The sequence below is a fragment of the Notolepis coatsorum genome (genome assembly GCF_963971535.1).
Source record: "Notolepis coatsorum genome assembly, chromosome: 2".
Taxonomy (NCBI): Eukaryota; Metazoa; Chordata; class Actinopteri; order Aulopiformes; family Paralepididae; genus Notolepis; species Notolepis coatsorum.
In genome coordinates, this window is record NC_140166.1 from 89,486,536 (window position 1) to 89,507,754 (window position 21,219).

Consider the following 21,219-nt stretch of genomic DNA (forward strand, 5'->3'; position numbering starts at 1 on the left):
AAATATCTACAGCAAGAATTTTGGGTCTCAATGAATCCAAAATGACATTGTGGTTAGAAGTGGTGGAGAAAATAAAAGCTAGCATATAATGGTAATGTCTGGTTAGGAGCGAGGGAAAATGGATGGATTATCCAATGGGGGGTCCGGGAGGTAGAGCATATGTGTGTAGGTTTTTAGATAACAGGTATTAAGGGTATATCCTGTATAAGACAATTAACTAAAATGTGATTTCATTGGATGTGCACTGTCAACTAATGCTTGCATATCTTATCGTGTGTTGTCATGTTTGTTTATGTGTTTGTTTAAAAAATAATAAAAAAAATAATACAAAAAACAAAAAAGTATAGTATTTTGGTTTGCAAAAAAAGTATGCAGTCCTCAAAAAAAAAAAAATGCCACTCTTTGGGGCAGGAATGAGCTAAATCAAGTGAGCCTTATGTATAAAAGACCAAATATAGAATTGTTTAATGGTGTAAAGTAAGTATAGAAGAGACGGAACAAATATTGACGTCTATTAACCCATTCAGTGCCAACCACGAGTATAGTCGGGTTAACTCGCCATCGCTTCCGTGCCAATCACGACTATAGTCGAGTTTTAATCGTTATTTCTTTTATTAGCGATATCCATTAATTTTCATCCATCCAACCTGATGTTATCGTTGGGAATGGGTCTGAGCTCGCAAAAGGGCAAATACCGCCGCCTATCGTCTCCCGCATGGTATTGCACATCATTGGATTGGATTGGCTGGGTATGTGCATCAGAAAAAAAACTCCGGTCTGGGTTTCCCTTCTCGGGCATGCAGCTGGATACTATTGCAGCTTGGTCGAGTCAGGGGGGCAGCTTGGATTATGTGTTTTGGACTATAACGTTGGATCAATGGACACGATCGATATTTGTAAGCGCGATCAGGAATTGGATTAATCTTTTTTCATGACATCAGATGTGAGGTAAGGCCTTTATGTTACGAATATTGGGGTAATCAGATGTTCCTATCACCGCCATCAGAGCGCGTGTGTGTGTGTGTGTGAGGTTCGCGCCGACCAAAGTACGGGGAATAGATTTTTCAGACCCCGTTTCTCTTCGTGCATGAGGACACATATACTATCGATAATCTAGTGTTTATTTGAAAACGATTCATAAATCAAGCGACAAATGGCATGCTTTCTAAGGAAATACATTTAAGCTAGATTTGCTGGAGTTTATTGAGATGAGACAGAACGCCCTAGAAATATATTGATATTCATCACGGTATAAAATGGAAATGTAGTAAGAAAAAATTATCTGACGATCACTGTGTTATTTAGATCTATTGCTATAATTTTTTATATGTTTTATGCACTCGCAAATAAGTCCTATTCTCCATTGGATAAAGCGTTGGCACAGAAAGGGCCATCAGCAGAGGGCGCTGTTGACCCGGAATGAGTTAATAATGAAACCACCTGGTGGACAAAATCTACTGCTATAAATTACTAAGGATGGGAGACCATATTACTCATAATTGCCGTATTTTTTACCTGAGCCTTGTGAGTAATGTTTGTCCCCAAACCCGGTGAGAAGCTAAAGTCGCCCCACTCTCTAAGAATGGTAGGGCTGCCTTTATGGGCTCTGGATCAGTTTGGCACATGTTCTTAGCAAATGTTTGGGGAAAGAAATGTTATTTGACGAGATAAGTGACTTAGCAGGCTTACAGGAAAGGCCACTCAACCAGCACAGCACTTAGACAAATGACAGATGGCTGGCTGAAAGAAATCCATAAAAATAATATTGTGGGAGGAGTTAGATTTCAGTGCTGCCTTTGATGTGATTGATCACAAATTATCACAATTTATGGTTTTGCTCCATCTGTCTTATCATGGATAGAAAGTTATGTATCCAATAGAGCACACTGAGTTTGTCATCGCAAAAGGCTAGATATTTGGAGTCGCAGCAGACAAACATTATTTCCAGGAACAAAATCCTTAATTCTGAAAGTTATCGTTATCGTTGATGCTTGAAATGTCTGAGCTTCCACATTAACGTATGGTTTTGTTTTTACTTAACACATTGGATGCCAGACCCAACATAAGTCGGGTTAACTCACCGAATGTTGGGCGCCAAACCCGAGAAAAGTCGGGTTTTCATCGTTATTTCTTTGATTCGATATTTCCCTTCATAATTCATCCATCCAGCCTGATGTTATCATTGGGAATGGGTCTGAGATCGCAACCGTCCGATACCGCCGCCTAACGCCTTGCGGCCGCTATTGCACTCCATTTGAAACGATGTGGTTTGGTGTCTGGGCCGCCTGTATCAGTTCCGCAACCGTTCCTATTTCCGGGGTAGGCCTGATTGGCCCCGACAGGCACTTGACCCGCCGCGGCCTCGCGGCAGCCCCAGGACGCGGCAACGAGGCTGCTGTGGTTCACCGCCGCTCTCCGCCTTCAACGCCGCCCGCAGCAGCAAATTTGCGCGAGCGCAGGATTATTTCAGTGTGTATCATGCAATCATTTATCATTTAACATGTGAAAGGCATACATTGTTGTATGAAATAAAATAGTATAGAGACATATGTACAGCGTTCGATGCAGAATAGAAGTAACTGAGTTACCATACAATATACAATACGCTATAGTGCAAAGCAGAAATGGGATGAGGTACAATTTACAGTAAGGTGTATGCGTTGCAGTGCAAATGCTGGCGCGCTCCAGAGACCGTTACTGTACCATACAATATACAATGCAATGTACCAATATACAATACGCTATAGTGCAAAGCAGAAATGGGATGAGGTACAATTTACAGTAAGGTGTACGCGTTGCAGTGCAAATGCTTTTTACTGTTGCGCTCCAGAGACCGTTACTGTACCATACAATATACAATATACAATACGCTATAGTGCAAAGCAGAAATGGGATGAGGTACAATTTACAGTAAGGTGTATGCGTTGCAGTGCAAATGCTTCTTACTGTTGCGCTCCAGAGACCGTTACTGTGCCATACAATATACAATACGCTATAGTGCAAAGCAGAAATGGGATGAGGTACAATTTACAGTAAGGTGTATGCGTTGCAGTGCAAATGCTTCTTACTGTTGCGCTCCAGAGACCGTTACTGTACCATACAATATACAATATACAATACGCTATAGTGCAATGCACGTTAAAAAAAAATTAAGGGAATCCAACTTGTCACAAACAGACCATAGGATCCACAGCCAAGCAGCGTTACCAATTGAGCTAGTTGTCGATGGTAAAAAAGGGGGGATTACTGCTACATAATGCTGCCGCGACGGAGCTCCGCCACGATAATATTATTAAACAGCGGCTCTGTCATTGAAGTGGGAAAAGTGAGCCGTATTGTATATTAGTACATTGCATAGTATATTGTATAGCGTATGGTAACTCTGCGGCGTTGAAGGCGGAAAGCGGCGGTGAACAACAGCAGCCTCGTTGCCGCGTCCTGGGGCTGCCGCAGGGCATGGCCGCGGCGGGTCACGTGCCTGTCGGGGCCAATCAGGCCTACCCCGGAAATAGGAACGGTTGCGGAACTGATACAGGCGTCTGGGCCGAGCTGCGGCATGCGTGCGGGGTCGTTCTACTCGGGCAGGGCAAGCGGTTATAACGGATGCATTGACGAGGGTCACCCCCCCCCCGTCATGTTCAATGCTGGATTACGTTGGAAATACGATCGCGATCAGTACTTGGAATGGCGATCAAATAATATTTTTGCAGTACATCATAGACAAGGTACGTTGTCTATGTTATCAATCTTGCGTTGATCGGATAATTCCTTCCTTGCGATCGGAACGTGTGTCTGTAATGTACTGTGTAACTTATTCTGTTGGTGACGATCGAAGCATAGAAACCCCCGCCTCCACCCTTTCATGCATGCATGATGAAACATAATACTGATAATCTAGCGTTGATTTCAGATTGATTATTGATCCAGGCGAGGAATGGCACGATTTACAGTGAAATGCAGTAAACGCTGTTTGGCTGCGTTTCCTGGGATTACACAGAATAATTGAAACGTTACATCACTGATGCTTGAAATGTGTGAACTTAGTGAAACAACATGGCAAACGTACAAAGCGTTGATACCATGTATCTCTAGTTTCTCTTACTTCATCTTTCTCTTTCTTCAGCTGTTCTCCCAGCTGTTAACAGACTGTTATATGTCGTATAGCTTACGCTCTGCGCTCTAGTCTAGTGGCACATATCCTATATCAGTCTAATACTGAATAAATGTCTTCACATGTACACACCCATCCGCCTGGCCACACCCCCATCCGCTCCTCTACATAAGCGGGGATGTGGCCATACTAACAGCTCCTTCCTTATTTTCACCACCGACAAGTGTCTGTATACACCACTTGAGTTTAGTACCGAAATAGTTGGAAAGGAGCTACGTTGAAGAGAAGGAGCTGTGTTGACATTATATCTTTGTTTTCTCTCTCACTATTTTCGAGGAAATACAGCGATAATGTCTTCGCCACCGGAGTGTCTAGAAGACGATGATCATTCTGACTTCCACCGGCGCTTCGTATTAGGGGCTCGCATCGCTGAGCAATCCCCGCCGGCATTACCTCCGGCTCTGCAGTTGAGGCCGGCTCCAGGCTGGTATCCTTTTTCGCTGCCACTTAGCGGCGTGGAGGGGGTTCTGGTTTGATGCCCACGTTAACATTAGCTCCTCATCGAGTAAGAGCTTTGTTTTCCTGGGACCGTGATTCCGAATCTGCGGTTCAATTCCCCGGGTCTCTGGACAAACGGATACCCACTGTCGCCGTGCTGGCCCCGATTTTCAAAGATGAAAAGCACCCGGTGCGAGGGAGGTGAGCCTGGTGTTTCATTATGAGAATATCTCCATGCTCAAGTCGGCTATAGTCCGCAAGGGACTTGTTGCCGGCACCGCTGTGTCTGGTAAACACCGTTCTGAAGAGGGACGTGTATTGCCTTTTTTTTCCTTCTTTCTTCGGATGAGAAGAGGAAAAGACAGCGGCTGTCTATAGTGTTGGCCTGTATTGCTTTTCTCACGTTGTACAGTTTTCAGTGGTAGCCGCTTAGCTTGCTTCTGCGTTAGCTAGTGGTTAGCGATAGCCGGGTTGAGCTAACTGTTAGCCAGTTAGCTGTTAGCTACGACGTTAGCTACCCGCTTTCGCTCGGCTGGGAACGTTAGCTTGATAATAATAATGACTAATAATGACTTGGATTTATATAGCGCTCTTCATGACACCCAGAGCGCTTCACAGAGTCCATTATTCGTTCATACACAGTCATACCGGTGGTGGTAAGCTACAATTGCAGCCAGAGCTGCCCTGAGGCAGACTCACTGATGCTATCAGTTAGCCTAGAGTTAGCTTTTAGCTTGTGCTACAACCATTGGCGTAGCCGTGAGAATAGCAGGCCCTGGCACTCTGAATACGACATCATCTTTGACAGAAGATGTAGTCGGGCCTGCACCATGCGAGGCTCCGGCCATTGCTTCCCCTGGCGGGGTCATCCCTATGTTCCCCGGGTTCTATGTTCCCCGGGTTCTATGTTCCCCGCCTTTTTATTTTTTTTAAGGGTTCTATGTTCCCCCATCCGCAAAAGGGTTCTATGTTCCCCGGGTCCTATGTTCCCCCTATGTTTCCCATGTTCCAAAAGGGTTATATGTTCCCCGGGTCCTATGTTCCCCCTATGTTTCCCCGGTAGCGATAAAGGCTCGCCCCAGGCTCGCCACAGCAGTGGATAGCCACTTTTATAGATAATTAATTTGTATCGCAACGGAGTCACAGATCTAGTCGGGCCACGTAGCATTATGTCGACAAAAAATCAAATACAATAAACAAGTGTAAAATAAAGAATTCTAAACAAAGTTTAGCCTATTAAATCATTTTATAAGCGTTAGTTTATTTGCGGTCTGTGTGAGAAGCATCCATCTGCAGAACAACAGCCCAGCTCTCTCTGTCCCCACGCTGTCAGGCCATCACAGGCCCGCTCAGCAGCGCCACCCACCCAATGGCTGAATTGCCAATGGCTGAATTGGAGTATTGCACTGTGCGGGATTGATTGATTGATTGATTGGAAACTTTATTAACAGATTGCACAATGGGTACAGTACAGTTTCGTCTTGTTTACATCAGGGTCCGCCATTTTCAATTCATAATGACATTTATGACATACTCAATGCAGTACTGTTACATTTGTGACATACAGTAAATATATACAAGGGGGAGGGAACTACATTTATGATGAATTGAAAATGGGGGACCCTGATGTAAACAAGACGGAAGTCTTTCTCTGGTCTGCATCCCCTTAACAATTGTGTGTATTGAGCTGTACTGTACTGTACCCATTCTGCAATCTGTTAAATAAAGTTTAAATAAACGCATCGCGGATCTGCCCGCAGGAACGCCCTACCCAAAGCTGTAAAGGAATGTGAATCACTACCCACTTTCAAAAACACTCAAAGAACACCTACGGGAGACTGCAATTCGAAACTGGCCCCCACAAATGTCCTAACCCAGTTGTACAGTAAATGACCAAGTATGGCTTTGTCCCCCACCCACCCCCTACTCAACCCCCCCCCCACACCCCCACCCACCTCCAATGTACAGTCCCCCCCCCCACCCACCCAACCCCACCCCACCTACCCAACCTCCTCCAATGTACAGTTTCTACGTCAAATGTATATACACTCTTTTCTGGACACTTTGTATCACAAACAGTACTGTATTTGCAAATCTGGTATGCCATAAATGTATAGATGTAGCAGTACTGTCTATCTGTATGTCATATGATTAATTGAAAATGGGGGACCCTGATGTAAACAAGACGAAAGTCTTTCTCTGGTCTGCATCCCCTTAACAATTGTATGTATTGAGCTGTACTGTACTGTACCCATTCTGCAATCTGTTAATAAGGTTTTCAATCAATCAATCAATCAATCAATCAATCCCGCACAGTGCAATACTCCAATTCAGCCATTGGCAATTCAGCCATTGGGTGGGTGGCGCTGCTGAGCGGGCCTGTGACGGCCTGACAGCGTGGGGACATGAGAGCTGTATTTGATTTTTGCCGACATAATGCTACGTGGCCCGACTAGATCCGTGACTCCGTTGCGATACAAATGAATTATCTATAAAAGTGGCTATCTTTGAAATCCACTGCTGTGGCGAGCCTGTGGCGAGCCTTTATCGCTACCGGGGAAACATAGGGGGAACCCTTTTACGGATGGGGGAACATAGAACCATTTAAAAAAAAATTAATAAAAAACGCTGGGAACATAGAACCCGGGGAACATAGAACCCGGGGAACATAGACATGTTCAAGACAGGCCTTTGTCAACGTGGTAGTCCAGCCTGTGTTGCGGCCTTTCGTCCTGCGTTCCTTGGTGCAGGTAAGATGTCCATTGGACATTGCCCCACTCTTCCTTCCTTCCCCTCCCGAATGTTTTTGTTAATAATGATGTCTTTGTCTACAAAACATATGTTACTTCACTACATTTGGAGATACGACATGTGCTGTGTGTGAATTGTCTTGGTCGCTTTGTATAGCTTGGGTTAGCGTTGGCCAAGGATTGTGCCTTTCTCTCTACCTAGAAACAGGGTTGTTTTTTACATGAGTAAAATGAACTGGGGTTTTGTTGTATGATGAGAAGTTGTGTGTGTTCAGGTAACGTTAGACAACGTGGCTGAGCCCACAACTGGCTGGGTTACCCTACAATGCTGTGCATAGTGGCATGTGATCGAGGGCTGAGTCCCTCTCTCAGCTTGTTATTCTTACTTGAGGGTAATGATGACAATAACAAGTGGCAAGTTTTTTCACACATAAGCAGGGCTGTGGCTGTTCAAACAAGGTCTTCGGCTGTGCTGGCGTGCATGATGTAAAGCTTACTCTACACATTTGGCGTCGTATCAGGGGTAAGGTGGTGAGGGGTGGGTTTCCCCGGTTTTTCCCCTGGGCTCCCCCCCCCCCTCCCCTCCCCTCAAATCTGATTTTGTTTACAAAATGTGTGTTGATTCACTATGTTTTTGGGGATACGGTGTAAATCCCTCAGCTTCTGCTGGGGTTGTGCTCTTGCTTAGAAAGAGGCAATTTTTTCTGAAAATTTTTGGTCGCTGTCATGTGGACATAGCAAGGCCTGTGACCTGTACTTAATCGAGGATGTATGTCTTCTCTCATCATGAAAAACGGCGTTCCTCTTACTGTAGTGAGAGTGTACTTTTGCCCTTTTTTTGTTGTGATGGAGGGTTGTGTGTATCGTATTCACGTTTAAGATCCACAACTGGGTTAGGTGTTGGCCTACAGAAGTTACACGTGTAAGCTCTTGTACCAGGGCCCTTGTCCCCTCTCTTGGTCTGTGTTTTTTCTTCCTTTAGGGTAAAGGTGTAAAAATTCAGGTGTCAGGTTCGCACATGAGCCTGAAGCCATATATGACTCATGGCTCTGCTTTGTCATTGCATCGTATCAGGGGTGAGGGGTCATGAGGGGAACTGATAAACCCTCCCTCCCCTTTTTTCTGATTGGTCAGGGGGTTGGACCTCCTGTCCTTCGGGCTTCCTGTCACGCTGTTGGGTCAGCACGTCACAGGGTAGGGAGAGAGGGGGGGGGGAGTTCCCTGGTTCCACTTGTGCTTTTTCAGGGGGAAAATGCCGGGTTGGCCCGGGCGTTGCAGGGGTTGATGTTATGGAGGTGTTCGTGGTTATGTCACTGCGTATTATATTTCGCTATTGCTTGGTCCATATTGTGTTTTACCTTGCGCTGTGCTAAAGGAGCCTGGTCCTTCCTATAATTTTTTCGCCCCTCTCTTCTCCTGCTTGGCGGGGCTGGGAGGGGGCTGTCGAGGTGGTTCTTGTACCCCTCTGGCATCCCTGTGTACGTCCCGGTCTGCCGGGCCCAGGTCCGGACTCGTTCTCGTCGACCTGTTGGCCTGGGTTAACCCCTTCTTGAGAACTGAAACACTTGTACTGCTGTATAGCCGGTGTATACCCGCAGTTGTGTTTTGGAGTTTTTTCTTGGGGGGGTTATAGGAACAACCGCCTCCTGTTAGGTAGTGGTTGGTTTCCAGGTGTGTTGGTAGCGGAGTCGACTCTCGGGTTAGGCCGGGCTTGACCCTGTCCGCCTGCGAGTGTGCCCCCGCACCCTTCATGACGTCTGCCAATCGTGTCAGCCTTCTCTGCCTCGGCCCCTCTAGAGGGTCAGGTTTTTTTTGTGGAGGCTGCGACATGGTGCACAGCATACCGAACGCCCCTTCCGCCGGGGTGCTGTATTCAGCAGACCCCTTAGGCGCCTGTCTAGTCCGCAGTGTCTAGTCGAGTCATTTTGACCTGTTGCCTGGATTGATGGATCAACCTCTTTTGGGGGTTGTCTCCCCGGTGTGCTGCCTGGTCCCGCTGTGGGGGTGTGGCCTCTTTGAGTGCTTCAGGGCAGCATGCTGTAGGGGGGAAGGGCCTGCTCTTGGATGGGCCCTGTCCGATATGCTGGCGATGTGGGGGGTGGTGTCACTAGTGACCACCTGGTGGGGTCTCGATGCTGCGGCGTCGTTGGCCTCACCAGGCCCCCTTTTTCCGGGGGGTCCTGACCCTTCCTGGGGCTGGGTCCTCTTTCGCACTCCGCTGCTACGGCCTTGCCACAGGATTGGGTTCTTGACCTTGACCCTGTGATATTAGGGATTGTAACAGTTTTTTTTTCTTCCCGTTCGTTCCCTAGTGGCATGTGGGTTGCGCGCCTGTGTAGTCGTGGGTTCTTCTGTCGGAAGGTAAGTCCCACGATCCGCTCGCCATGTGCGTTTGAGTTGCTAAACCCTCTTTGCACAGTCGGATCCGATTCCCTCCTGTCCTCCACTAGGGGGGTCCAGGGGCTCGGGTCCTCCCCAGTTCTGATGGTTGTGGGGGGCCTCAGCGGGTACATTTGTCGAGCTTCTGCTCTGCTCAGCTCCTGTGTTCCACTAGAGCGCAGAGCGTAAGCTATATGATATATAACATACGGTTATCCTATAACCATAGTTATATGAGTATAGCCAGCGCTCTGCGCTGACTCACTGAGGACCCCGTGGTCTTATGCTGCTGGCCAGTATGACTACTACCATACTGTCTGTATACCTTTTTCACTGTACAATATTACAATGTAGATACATCTGATTAGCACTACACACCCAATAGTACTAATTTATATATTCTATACCCAGTTGAATGTTACTGTTAGATTTGCACTCTGGTTGCATGACACACTTATTTTTGCCATACTGTACTCGTGCTGAATAATGACAATACATTTGTATCTAATCTAATCTAATGTAATCTAATAGATTTTTATTAATTTTTTTTTACAATTTAACAAATGTTTGAATATTCGAAAATCGATCGATCCCATTACTAGCAATAAACTGGACTAACAAATACCAAGAGCATTGTACTTGTTACACAGTGTAGGCATAATTTGTTTATCTTTCTGATCCTTTGAGGGAGAAGGTGGAGCACACTTGTTTGACAGAGGTGTGTTACTCATTAGTGTCTTTCTGCTGTTTGAATGCAGGCTGAGGAGTATGCAAATACTCACCTGGTCATAGCTTGTATAATCTTACACAGCGCAGAGTGAAACACGCTACACATGGTGTTTTCTGAAGATTGCTGCGAGGTGGAGGGCATTGCCAAAAAAAACATGTGTATTTCTAAGCCTGCTTTCTTGTGTTTTATGATGATTTAATATATGCCAGAGGCATCCCTCATTCAACTCAATTAAATTGTTGGCATTTAGAATGATCTGTTTCTATCTTTTTTTTAAGGGGTTATGGACATGATCACGCTTTGGAGAGCTTCGACCCAATACAACAACATTTCATTATAAACAACAGCATGTTGTTTACAAGAACAACTCTGTTAGATACTGTTAAATAAATGCTAAAAGATTAGTCATCTTAATGTAAAATATCATCCACCTTCATTGGCCTCATGGCAACCCAGGCTGTTGACAGTCGATGACCTGCTTTAATCCGTGACTGCCCATGTGAAGTGGGATCAAATTGTGCCAAAGGTGGTCCATTTAAGTCAATACAAACAAGTGCTTTGTTCACACAGCCTGTTAGGAGACATGGCGTCTGTGCTATTTACTGTACAGTGGAGAAGCCCCTCCCAGGGCAATGGGTGAGGCTGCGGATAGAGAGGGTTAATCAGGCTAACATTTGACAGGAGCAAAGAAATCTGGCTCTGATGCCATGTAGAACCATCGCCATGTCTATCCTTGTAGCGCCCATGCAACAAACAAAACAACAATAAGCAGCCAGACGATGTCGTCTACAGAGAGTACAGGACAGAAAATAAGGACCCCCTCGAAAACGAGATAGCATATCTCAAGGGGTTTATCCTTCTAATACATTTCAAATACATTCCAATTCATACATTTGGACCATGTTTTTTTTCCACATCTGAAGTAACTTGAGAAGTTTGAAGGGCTTTTCTAATTTCGAAATATTGGAAACCGAGATAACCTAGACTCTTTATTTTGACATTGGTGGACGACGCTGTGACAGAAGGTGTAAATAGCGCACAAGGATTGTGGGATAACTGGCACGAGAAATGTAGGAAATTGGTACGTGGTGGTATGTTCGACTATGAAACCTCAAACAACCGTGGACATGCCGCGTAGAGTCCGGTCCGCTCACAGTATGCCCGACTATGTGGGAGCCTTTGGCAGCTATATTGTGATTAGCTATAATGTTAGTACAGTTCTGCAATAAGTGAAGGGGTGGTCAAACAATGATCACCTCTGTTATCTTTGGTACTTATGGAATTATTCTCAGACAGGGGTCCCTGGCCCATCAATTTGTTGGTCCTTGATATCAAAATGTTTGATAACCACTGATGTGGTGTATGGGAGGTAGGCTAAGAGGCCACCATCTCCATCCCAATATATGACATTTTGACTTGTCATAGATAAAAAAAAGAAATATACGTACTTTTTGTACATATATATAATTATAATTATATATATATAATATTATAATTATATATATGTTTTACATTTCTATCTATGACAAGGCAAAACAATATTATTTTTATTTGTATTTTCTTTCTTTTTTTCCCATCATTTTGCATAATTTGCAGCTTGGCCGAAACCAAACTTCTAGGGACACCGGTCTCAATTAGAAGCTAATTCATTGTTTATCTGGTTGCTATTGACACAGCGAAGTAGTTACTTTAAAAAAATGTTTACTTGCATTCAAACATCAGTCACATTTGCTGATCACAGAGAAAAAAGTATGTCCTGAAATTCTCTGTTGATCCCAAGAGTGAGAGAATGGCAAATAAAATAAAAGTTGAACTTCAACATCTGTCCGAGGAAGACAGGATAAGACTGGGGGGGGGGGCTAGCGATGAGCTGGAGATAAACGTGCGTTGCATGCAGGAGGCACGACATCTGAGTCTCCTACAAGATGACCAGGATGAAGGCACGACATCTGAGTCTCCTACAAGATGATCAGGATGAAGGCACAACATCGGAGTCTCCTAAAAGATGATCAGGATGAAGGCACAACATCTGAGTCTCCTGCAAGATGATCAGGATGAAGGTATGACATCTGAGTCTCCTACAAGATGATCAGGATGAAGGTACGACATCTGAGTCTCCTAAAAGATGATCAGGATGAAGGTATGACATCTGAGTCTCCTAAAAGATGATCAGGATGAAGGCACAACATCTGAGTCTCCTCAAAGATGATCAGGATGAAGGTACAACATCTGAGTCTCCTGCAAGATGATCAGGATGAAGGCATGACATCTCAAGAGTCTCCTGCAAGATGATCAGGATGAAGGTATGACATCTGAGTCTCCTACAAGATGATCAGGATGAAGGCACAACATCTGAGTCTCCTAAAAGATGATAAGGATGAAGGCACAACATCTCAAGAGTCTCCTGCAAGATGATCAGGATGAAGGCTAAATAAATATACGCCACTGTGAGTGACAGCAGGGGAGATAAGGATGTGGCTGCTAGTACTGCTGGCTTCACAGATTCCTTGCACACAATAACATTTCTGATGAGGCTGATTGAGAACAATAAGAGATACAGGAGACCAACAGCATAACATATCTATGGATGACTGTTACATCCCAATGTATATATTCCCCAGTGTGTGTCTCCATGTGTGTGTGTTCTCCATTTTTCTTTCCTCCCTCCAGCCATTGTTCCCTCCACCATTGGTCCCTGCCAGGCCTGCCCTTCCATTACCCAGCACAGCACCGATTGGTGGATGGTTTTCCAGACTCCAACACTCAATCAACACCACCCAATCATGGATCACCACACACCTGTTAAAACATGGCTTCTCACTTCAGTCACTCTCTCTCTCTGGCATGAGGCTAGGCCTAGTGTGATTTTGTAACCTTGACTTTGACAATATTGCATTTCGTTTATTGGCCTTTGTGCTTAGTGGAAATTGCCTTGTGTGTGTATGGCCACAGAGAGAGCATTGCTAGTTATAGTTTGTTTTTGTATATATTCTGCCTTTGTTTTATGTATCATTAATGTGTTTTTCTCTCTTTCTCAGGAAGCACAGATGGGGTGAGCTGCCATTTCCTTTGGATATTGTTTTCTCCTGTTTTGGTTAGGTAAGAGTAGTTTAGGTAATGTAATTTCTTTTACCATAGATTAGATTGGGTTTATTTGGAGTATAGTGGTGTTTGTTTGTTGTTTTGGCCTGGGCTCACCCTTGAGCTACATGTGCTTCCTTTGCATCTATCAATAAATATCATTGTTGTTTACAAACGTGGTCCATCTTTTCTGTCAACCAACTGTTATGTTACAGCCCTTTACCCTTAGACTCACAGGGGTCATAACATAAATGGGGGCTCTGCCTGGATCTTGTAACCCGTGTTCAATTGTTGGTTGATGGATTTGGTGAACTGTGTTTGTTTACACTTGTATAGTAATTAATTAATTTGTGTGTAAAAATGGCATTTGTGTAAAAAAAAAAATGGCAGTTAGTACTTTTGATCTGGGGAAATTCTTGAGCAATCCTACTTGGGAAGCGCTGGATAGCTGCCGCAAGGCAGACTTAGTGGAGATTGCCACACATTTTAAACTCTCGGTTCAACAATAGCATCTTAAGCAGGATATCAGGTGTCTTGTGGTAGATAAGCTGTTGGAGCAGGGGACGCTTGTTTTACCTGTGGTCTCTGATGAACATGCAAGTCCTCCTGGTGGACCTACGGAAGCACAGCCTTCTGAGGAGCAAGCTCATGGTGCTGAGAAGGCAGGTGTGAAAGTCACATTGCCACATTTTCACTTGGCCTCTCCTGTGTCATCTGGGTCTCGAGAAGGGGCCCAGGTCAAGGTTAGAATAGCCCGTCTCCAGATGGAAGCTCAGGAGAAGGCACAAGCACGTGAGGCAGAGTATCGGCTTCGTAGAATGGAGCTTGAGGCGGAAAATGAAAGGGCTGTTAACATTCGTAGGTTGGAGCTTGAGGTGGAAAAAGAGCTCAGACTGCGGGAGTTGGAGCTGGGAGACCAAAGGAGTGGATCCAACTCTGCTACACCGACTCCTCCACAAGGCCCGGGTATGTCCTCCTCCACAGCTTATTCATCACACACTTTTGATATAAGTAAACACATTGCTTTGGTGCCTCCGTTCCGAGAGACAGAAGTTGATACTTATTTTAATGTGTTTGAGCGTATTGCTGCTTCATTGCGCTGGCCAAGAGAGGTCTGGCCTTTGTTGCTTCAATGCAAATTGACTGGTAAAGCCCAAGAGGTTTGTTCAACACTTTCCCTAGAAGATAGTTTACTGTATGATACTGTGAAGGCTGCCATCCTTCATGCATATGAGCTTGTGCCCGAAGCTTATAGGCAGAGGTTTCGCAGTCACAAGAGAGCTGTCAACCAGACCTTTGTAGAGTTTGCTAGAGAGAAGGGAACTCTCTTTGATAAATGGTGTGCAGCAAGCAAGGCCTCAGATCTTAACTCTCTCAGAGAACTCATTCTATTAGAAGAGTTTAAGAATCGTTTGCCAGAGCGTATTGTCGTTTACCTGAGTGAGCAGAAAGTGTCCACTCTGCAGCAAGCTGCTGTATTAGCTGATGAGTTTGCGCTAACCCATAAAACTGTGTTTGTAGATAGGCGTGACTCGTTTCTCCCCCATGATTTCTCTCAGAGACATTCTGTCCCCAACCATCCAGAATTCACACACCCCGACCAAAAATGTCACCTCCACGCTCAAAAGAGGAGCGGACATGTTACTACTGTCATAAATCTGGTCATGTTATTTCTGACTGTTTAACATTGAAACGTAAGCAGCAACCGTCCTCTCAGAACTTTAGGCAACCCAAAGGGGTTGGTCTGATTAAAATGGCACCTGGTTCCGATCAACAGATGCACAATGATCAGGATGTTCTCGATCCTTGTTTCAGGCCATTTACTTCCAAGGGTTTAGTTTCCTTGACAGGGGATCCAAAAGATCAGTGTACAGTTCAGATCTTACGAGATACTGGAGCCTCACAATCCTTTATCCTCTCTGATGTACTACCTCTGTCTGAGAAATCTTCCTGTGGTTCTAGTGTCCTAGTTCAAGGTATTGAGATGGGTTTCATGCCGGCCCCGTTACACTGTATTCATGTACAATCTGATTTGGTCACTGGTTTCTTTAAAATAGGGGTGAGACCTTCCTTGCCAGTTAAAGGCATTTCCTTTATCATGGGAAATGATTTAGCTGGAGGACAGGTGAACGCTGTGCTGGAAGTGTTGGATCACCCAGACACAGATTCTCTGCCTGATGACTTGTCACAGAACTTCCCTGAAGTTTTTTCTGCAAGTGTTGTCACTCGGGCTCAATTGAAAAAGAGAGGTGATGAAATTAATTTGTCTGACTGTTTTTGCTTCAGCCTTTGTCAGGGAGGAGTTGCTGGCTCCAACTTCTGATACCGCTGACAAACCACCGACTCATAGTAAGGTACCCCCACAGACAACTGTAACTAGTTCCGACGCATTAAAGTTACCCGTTACTCGTGAAATGCGAATTACTGCCCAGAAGGCTGACCCTTCTCTTGCAAAATGTTTCTCTTCTCTTGAAACAGAACAGAGGAGAGAGTTGCATTCTTATTTTGTGGATGAAGGAGTTTTGATGCGTACATGGAGGTCCCATGGTACTAGACTGGCAGAGCATGCACAATCGGAGATAGGGCTACCAGATCAGGTACCAGACTGGAGCACTGTTTATCAGATTGTTGTCCCTGCAGTTTATCGTCAGCATGTACTGTTCTTGGCCCATGACCACCCTTGGTCTGGACACTTGGGAGTCACTAAAACATACAACAGAATACTTCAACATTTCTTTTGGCCCGGTTTGAAGTCCGATGTAGCACAGTACTGTCGTACCTGTAGTACTTGTCAGATCACCGGAAAGCCAAACCAGGTAATTCCACCTGCTCCCCTCTGTCCTATACCAGCGGTCGGTGAACCATTTGAACATGTCATAGTTGACTGTGTTGGTCTGTTGCCAAAGACCAAAGCCGGCAATCAGTTTTTGTTGACAATAATGTGTACCGCCACCCGTTTCCCTGAGGCTATCCCTCTTCGCAGAATTACAGCGCCTGTAATAATTAAGGCTTTGACGAAGTTCTTCTCCACGTTTGGACTGCCTAAGGTAGTACAAACTGACCAAGGCACCAACTTCCTGTCTAGGTTATTTGAGCAAGTGTTACAGTCCCTGGGTATCCGACATATAGTGTCCAGTGCCTACCACCCTGAAACTCAGGGGGCTCTAGAACGTTGGCATCAGACCTTAAAGTCCATGCTGCGTAAATATTGCTTAGACACAGAGAAAGATTGGGATGAGGGTGTCCCCCTTGTTCTATTTGCTGCGCGAGAGACCATACAGGAGTCTCTTGGTTTCAGTCCTGCTGAGCTCGTTTTCGGGCACACTGTTAGAGGGCCTCTGAAAGTTCTTAAAGAACGGTTCATGTCAAAGGGTGCCAGCACACCCACTAATGTTCTAGATTTTGTTAGCCAGTTTCGAGAGCGACTGCATCAGGCGTGCTCTCTCGCAAAATAAGCGATCTCTTCTTCCCAGAGAACTATGAAACGGCACTATGACAAGAAAGCTGTTTCTCGATCTTTCCAGCCAGGTGATAAGGTTCTAGTCCTCTTATCTATCCTTGGTTCTGCTCTTTCCGCTCGTTTTTCCGGACCGTATGCAATAGACAAGAAAATAAGTGATACAGACTATGTAGTTCGCACCCCTGATCGTAAACGTCACTCTCGTGTTTGCCACATCAATATGCTTAAACCATATTTTTCCAGAGATAGTGTGCAGGTGAAGACCTCAGACCAGACAGCCGGACTGGCCGTCTCTGCTGTTGCCTCAACTCCAATAGTTCCGGACTCTCCTGACGTTAGTGGTGAGGATGTAGATGGCTTAGAGTTGCGCAATGCAGCCCATCAGGGTGCTAGATTGTCCAACACTGAGATGTTATTGAACCTGCCCACTCACTTAGCACACTTACCTGAGGAGCAGCGAGAGGACATCACAAATTTGATTCAGGCCTACATGGCTCTGTTTGGTGATGTTCCCTCCTGTACTTCTGTATTGGCCCATGATATTAATGTTAACAATGCTGTGCCTATCAAGCAACATGCATACCGTGTTAACATCACCAAGAGAGCCATGATGCAACAGGAGGTTGACTATTTGTTAAAACATGGTTTAGCCAAGCCAAGTTGCAGTCCCTGGAGTTCACCTTGCTTGTTAGCTCCCAAATCGGATGGAACTCCTAGATTTTGTACTGATTTCCGAAAGGTAAATGCTGTCACCGTGCCTGATTCCTTCCCACTGCCCCGCATGGAAGATTGTATTGACAACCTTGGATCTGCCACCTATGTTAGCAAACTAGATTTGTTAAAGGGTTACTGGCAGGTCCCTTTGACCCCCCGTGCCTCGGAAATCTCGGCGTTTGTTACTCCTGACAATTTTTTGCAATATACTGTAATGCCTTTTGGAATGCGTAATGCCCCGGCCACTTTCCAGCAACTGGTGACCCTAGTCCTGGCTGGTGTTCCAAATTGTAATGCCTATCTCGATGACCTGGTTGTCTATTCGACCAACTGGCGTGACCACATGACAACCTTACAAACTGTCTTTGACCGCTTAGCTGGAGCCTCCCTGACCCTTAACATTGCCATGTGTGAGTTCGGCAAGGCTACGGTTACCTATCTTGGTAAGCAGGTAGGACAAGGACAAGTGCGTCCGGTGGATGCAAAAATATCTGCAATCACAACTTTTCCAGTGCCTACTACTAGGCGGGAATTGCGTAGATTCCTTGGGATGGCTGGATATTACCGTGGTTTTTGCCGAAACTTTTCTTCTGTTGTCACTTCTCTCACTAGCCTGTGTAGCCCGTCCAAACCATTCATTTGGACAGCTGATTGTCAAAATGCATTTGATGGTGTTAAAGCTCTCTTATGCAGTTCCCCTGTTCTCTCTGCTCCAGATTTCTCCCTGCCATTCCAGCTGGAGGTGGATGCCAGCGGGGTGGGAGCTGGAGGGGTGTTATTACAGGAAGATCACGATGGTGTCAGTCACCCGGTTTGTTATTTTTTCCCGGAAATTTAACAAACATCAACTAAACTATTCCACTATTGAAAAGGAGACTTTGGCTATGTTGTATGCGTTGCAACATTTTGAGGTGTATGTCGGTTCGAGCGTATTACCAGTGGTAGTATACACCGACCACAACCCATTGGTTTTTCTGTCGCGGATGTACAACCACAATCAGCGCCTCATGCGTTGGGCGCTCATAGTGCAAAATTATAACCTCAGCATAAAGCATAAGAAGGGGTCTGAGAATGTGTTGGCGGATGCTCTATCTCGGAGTTAAATCTCTCGTGCGGTCGACTTGTTTGTTGACTGGTTCATTGTTGTACCGACGGCTTATTTTTGTTTTTTTCATAGCTCTTTACTTTGGAGTACCAGTTATCTCGGAGATGAGGATCTCGTTGTTAAAGAAAAACATGTTTAGTTGGTGTCAAACATGTTTTTGTCTTATGTATGGGGGTGTTACATCCCAATGTATATATTCCCCAGTGTGTGTCTCCATGTGTGTGTGTTCTCCATTTTTCTTTCCTCCCTCCAGCCATTGTTCCCTCCACCATTGGTCCCTGCCAGGCCTGCCCTTCCATTACCCAGCACAGCACCGATTGGTGGATGGTTTTCCAGACTCCAACACTCAATCAACACCACCCAATCATGGATCACCACACACCTGTTAAAACATGGCTTCTCACTTCAGTCACTCTCTCTCTCTCTGGCATGAGGCTAGGCCTAGTGTGATTTTGTAACCTTGACTTTGACAATATTGCATTTCGTTTATTGGCCTTTGTGCTTAGTGGAAATTGCCTTGTGTGTGTATGGCCACAGAGAGAGCATTGCTAGTTATAGTTTGTTTTTGTATATATTCTGCCTTTGTTTTATGTATCATTAATGTGTTTTTCTCTCTTTCTCAGGAAGCACAGATGGGGTGAGCTGCCATTTCCTTTGGATATTGTTTTCTCCTGTTTTGGTTAGGTACAGAGAATGAGAATGGCGCTGCTCCGACCGGCCGCCTTTCTGTTAGCTCCGTCGAGACTGTGCTTACTTTTGTTAATTTTTATAGTTTTAAGAGTTTTATTTGCACCAACTGTTGGTGCATTATATGTGTATGACCGTCAGTCACTCATTGACATTGGATTAAGGAAAACTTACCGACTGGATTACTCTCTGGATCGGATTGCTGAACAACAACAGTGGCCAGCGGAGATCCTTTGTTGCGGCCGAAGCAAGGAAAAGGCGCGACGACGAGGTAGAAGAGCCGGCGTCCGAAACAGACTGAGATCCAAGCAACACAGAACCACATTGCCCAGCATATTGTTGGTCAAAGTGCAATTGATAGGAAACAAACTGGACGACATCAGAGCACGGATCCAATTCCAGAGGGACATTCGGGACTGCAACGTCCTCTGTTTCACCGAGACTTGGCTGAGTCCGGACGTCCCAAACCATGCAATAGAACCGGCAGATCACTTCTTCGTTCTCCGTAAGGACCGAACGGCAGAAGAATCACTAAAGACGAGAGGAGGCGGCATAGCTTTCATGGTAAACAAGGAGTGGTGCGATATAGGCAACGCAAAGGAATTGTCTAACCACTGCTCCCCAGACCTGGAGTTTATCACCATCAAATGCCGACCCTTCTTCCTCCCGAGGGAGTTAACGTCCATCATCATTGTTACAAAGGATCAGATTAAACCGAATATATATATTTATTGATTGATATATATTGCATAGTATTTGTATATCGTTTGATATCCCTTGTATATTCCTTGTACATATACACGGAATATCCCTTTAGCCTATTACAGACCATAATATTTCATTCTCCTATTGGACAGCGGTCCACAGGCGCCGGGGCCGTGCCTCCAGAGTCAGGTTCAAAGCCACCGTCAAGACATGTCTGTACATGCCCGGCCTTGCCCAGGGATACGAGACAGAAATGAGGTTGGCACTAGATTGTTCGCCGTGCATATAAATATGGCGCAGGTGAATACAGAAGTAGAGTTACCCAATAAGTTGAAGCCTCACCCACGATACTCCGTGCGGTGAAGTATGGCCTGTTTGGCCCCAAATAGAGCATTGAGACTGTGTGCGAATTAATAACTGAATTGTCAGAGTTTGGCGCTATACCGTCGAGTGCGACATATTTCTATTAAGTCAGTAATAGTCTATTTGTGTATAGTGTATCGTGCGGCTAAAGTTCTACAGTGACCAGCATCACCAACGCTTCCTCGTATCAGCTAGAGTGCTTATCCAGGCTGGGCTGCTTTCATGGCGCTTTCACCCGAGGAGACCTAGACGAGAACTGTGTGGACATGTACACTGGATTAATCTACCCGACGACTACATAGCCCTTTGCGGCTGGATTATATTTGTTTTGGTCCTGTGATTTATGGAGCGGAGAATCGCCGACGCCTTCACGTGTTGGATTTACCCTGTGAGGAGACCAGTCGAGTCTGCGCCTCAGAGAGCCTGAGGCCGGCTAGCTTTCTTCACTGTGGAGCTACAGTCTACGGAGAACAGCTGTATTCGTCTGTGGATCAAGAGACTATTGCACCGTCTCCTGTACTTGGAGTCTCCTTAGTCATCGTTGACCAGACTCTCTACTACCGACAGATCCTCTACCCCTGCTGGCTTACAACCGGGGGGACCCTTCAGTATCTCCCGCTATATATTACTAGTGTA